Below are 3,647 nucleotides of genomic sequence, written 5' to 3' on the forward strand. Positions count from 1 at the left end.
TGAATCTTAGTTCTGATGCAACTTAAGAATAAATTCTTTATATTCCTGTCTTACTTTCAGGTGTTTGGGGAGACTGCACACAACCCAGAAAGCAACTTAGATGTAAGAATGCCCACACCCAGCCCTGGCCACATACCTCCACAGCAACCTAACAGACAGCATCTTCCACCATCAAACTTTTCACACTCGCCTTTGGGAATTCCTCAATATCCACAGAATCTTTCTCCATCTGCGTGGTCGTCACAGTCATCCCTATCTTCACATATATCTAACATGTCAACTGGTCCTCATCCGCCACCCGTTATGGTGGTCCATCCACCATTTCATCAGCGACCGCATCAGGCATCTGTGATCCCGCCACCCCATGGTGCACACATCCCCATTCACCCTCACCATCAGCAAACAGCAACCCGTCAAAACCAGGCAAATGTACAATATAGACAAGGACCTCGAAAGCATTCTCTGGCAAGTGCAGGGGATGCCAAGAAGTCAACTGTGGGTAGTGTCAATAAAAAACAATCCTTACCATGGTGGTAGATAGAAAACAAGCTGTGTATACCATTAAAAATACAATACCTGGAGTGCCTCATCATGTGCCTTCTCCACCTGGTAATAAAAGTTCTTTCCCTGCAAGTACAAATGCTACTGGAACTGCCCCTCAAGTAGCAACAAGTGAACATGCCAGTGCTTCTGTGTTTGGTGTTTATGAACCTATTTTAGATAGAGCTGTTGGAAGAGGAAGTTTTAGGGACAGCAGAAGGTTAGAACGTGATCCTGATGGACGTATATATGAAGTTGTCCAGACCAGAGTAGTGGAAAGCAAATTCAATACTGGTGACAGTGATAAGAAAGAAAGTGGTAGACAAAATAAAGGTCACCATTCAAACCAGGGAACTCACATAGGCCGGAAAACATCAGTTGGAGATTCTGATGTTAAACGTGTTCGTGTTCAAACACTCTCTCCCCCTAGACTGAAAGTTGACCAAGTTCATGCACGAAGTGCAAGTGTGAATACTCGATCCGAAGCCTTGAATAAAAATGGTGTCAACGAGGGAAGTATTCATGGTAGTCATCAAAGTCTCAATAAACACAAAAAGTGAAAGGGAAAAAACACAAATCGCCAAAACACACATTCTAGGAAAAGCTACTCTGAACCAATTTCTAGTAATAAGGAAAATTATATGACTGGATGACAAATCAACTCAAGAGGTAATAGAGAGAATCAAGAAGGACACAGAAAGGAAAGAGGAGTTTTTACGAAGACCTAATCAGCCCATTTGGCTTCCTGCCAGCAAAAGCCCTGTCATTCACAGTGACTATCATGTAAATCCACAGAAATTTCAGCGTCCCATATGGCCTCCGCCTGGAGCTCAGACCCCTCCTTCACCAGGAGCTATCACAAAGGCACTCACATTCATTGTTGCACCAAAACAAGACCATTCTCATTTACGGAGGGTAAAGTCTGAGATTGAGCAGAGGCAAAATTCTATTGACAATAGTTCAAGTATGAGAGGAAGTAGTGTCCCAGCTGGTAGCAATATGAGTGAGAGCTCAATAGCAGGTCAAGAGATGGATGGACACCTGAGGCTGAACACACTAAGCAAAATTTGCCTGTAGCTCAAGGTGCTTCTGGTGCATTACCCCCGTTCTTTGGTGGTCAATGCTGTTCCCAAACCATATGTTGGAAGTGCTTCTGAGGCTAACCCTGCAAATTTGAGATTTGGAAAGTCCTTAAACAACGACTCTCTCTCGTATTCAGGAAAATATTCCCATACCAGAATATGGTTCATCGTCATCCCTCACAAGTCAAGGTCAGACAAGTAGTAAACAGGAGATACTTCCCAGGGTGTCACCCCTGGGGGTACTCCAAGTGGTAGTCAAACTTCTTTAAATTCTGCAAGTCTTCGATCCATACCTTTAGCATGGGTAGGCGATAATGAACGTATAAAGCAGCATCAGATTGTATCCCGAAGAGCTAAGCAGTTTGAGAGTAGTCAGTTGGAGAAGAAGCATCTGCTAAGTCTGCATTCCACCGCTTTGAGCTTTCTCGCCTGTCTCAACGCTCAAAGATACCCAATGTAGCTCAGAGGAAACAAGAATTTGAGACCAAAGACCAATTACCACCTGGTAAGTAATTTTAGTACTATCTTGTCTCTTGTGTTTGTTTTTTCATTACTGCTAGAGGAGTTTTGTGGGAACCATATCTGTATGGTATATTACTCTTTCTAGTACAAAGTTCTGGTGTGCTGATGCTCTTGTAATTCATATTGAAGTTGGTATATTAGTGGGTGTTATAGTGTTTAGAGGCAGTAGTTTGTGTAATTTATGAGTCCTATTCTATGGCCTTTTGATATTCATTAAATCCATTGTAGACATATATCTTTTGTGGTATTTTATCAAGACTTGCTTTTGTAGACACTTAGATCATTATTTAGATCATTATTTTTTCAAACTACTCCAAGTGAATTTGAAATATCTTGATACCTAACTACCTGAGTTAGCTATCATGTGTTGTAGAACAGATAATTGTTAAAAAAAAAAAAAAAATGTGGCTATTGCCAATGAATTTATTCAGAAATCTTTGATGGTGAGTTTACACACATAATTATACAGACATCATAATTATACAATAAGTTATTATCATCTTGAATATCCAGAGTATACTCACATAGCTGTCAGTTAAAAAATTGGATATTTTAACACTGGCCACTGGTAATTCCCTGCATACTGATATTGTTAATGTGACTGTATGAATTCAAGCTATCAGCCACCAGGATGAGTCTCTGTATGAATATATGGTCCATTGTATATTTTGGCTTAATTTAACTTGATCGTAACTTGTGCTTTAAACTGGCAATCAATGGCTTTTTTGTTGTGAGAGTGGCTAGCTTTAATATTTTATTCAGTATGGCAAGACTTTTTGTACTTGGACTGATATGTTTTAAGCATTTCTTTCAGGTGTATAGGATTGCTAAATTATAAAATGGATATTGAAGAATATCTTGTATATTCACCTTAACTCAGCCCTGAATCATTTAACTACGTTTTTTTTTTTAATATCCAACTTCATTATGTAAAATAAATAAAGGATAATGGAAGGGTATAGTTTAAAGGATGATTAGTCAATAACACCTCAGTTGATCATGATCACTTAGTGCCAGGATATATTATTCAAGATCTATCATGAAAAATGCTAATTTCAGGAGGAAGTGGTAATTTTACTCTGCAGATTGCCATTGATACGTTTTGCTTAATTTTTTTTTTGTTTTGAATGAGAATATTCTAGAAATATCCAATGAGACATTTAACATTTTTAATTGCCTTTGACAGAGAAAGAAAAAAATATATTATCAATGTATGGGCCAAACATCTGGATAAAAATATATTAGATTTTCATAAGTTATGTCTTCAGCAATTCATATGAAATAATTCCCAATCACTATATAGGGATGTGTTTATTTATTTGAATAACAGATTTTCCTTACCCACAAACTTTTATGATTCATAGGTGGAAATTAGCATAAAAGTATATCAATTATATGTACTAGGATTAGGGTTACTACTAATATTGAGTGCATTACTACTAATTTTTCTGTGTATGTAGAATGTTATCTTTGCTTTAATTGCATCCTGTGACAATGTATGGG

The 3,647-nt window shown here is 38.0% G+C and overlaps 2 protein-coding genes across 3 annotated transcripts in view; both read left to right on the forward strand.

The window, feature by feature from the left end:
* LOC119587013 (rho GTPase-activating protein 21-like) overlaps positions 1 to 3,647 on the forward strand; it is a gene marked incomplete at its 5' end in the record, with an annotated part of 201,687 nt that overhangs the window by 112,405 nt on the left and 85,635 nt on the right.
* LOC119587014 overlaps positions 1,985 to 3,647 on the forward strand; it is a 34,679-nt gene continuing 33,016 nt past the window's right edge. For both annotated transcript variants that reach the window (XM_037935762.1, XM_037935761.1), the window contains exon 1: positions 1,985 to 2,127. The gene's annotated coding sequence lies outside the window, so the exon portion shown is untranslated. The remainder of the gene's footprint in view (positions 2,128 to 3,647) is intronic.

Source organism: Penaeus monodon, chromosome 22 (assembly GCF_015228065.2).
Source record: "Penaeus monodon isolate SGIC_2016 chromosome 22, NSTDA_Pmon_1, whole genome shotgun sequence".
Taxonomy (NCBI): domain Eukaryota; kingdom Metazoa; phylum Arthropoda; class Malacostraca; order Decapoda; family Penaeidae; genus Penaeus; species Penaeus monodon.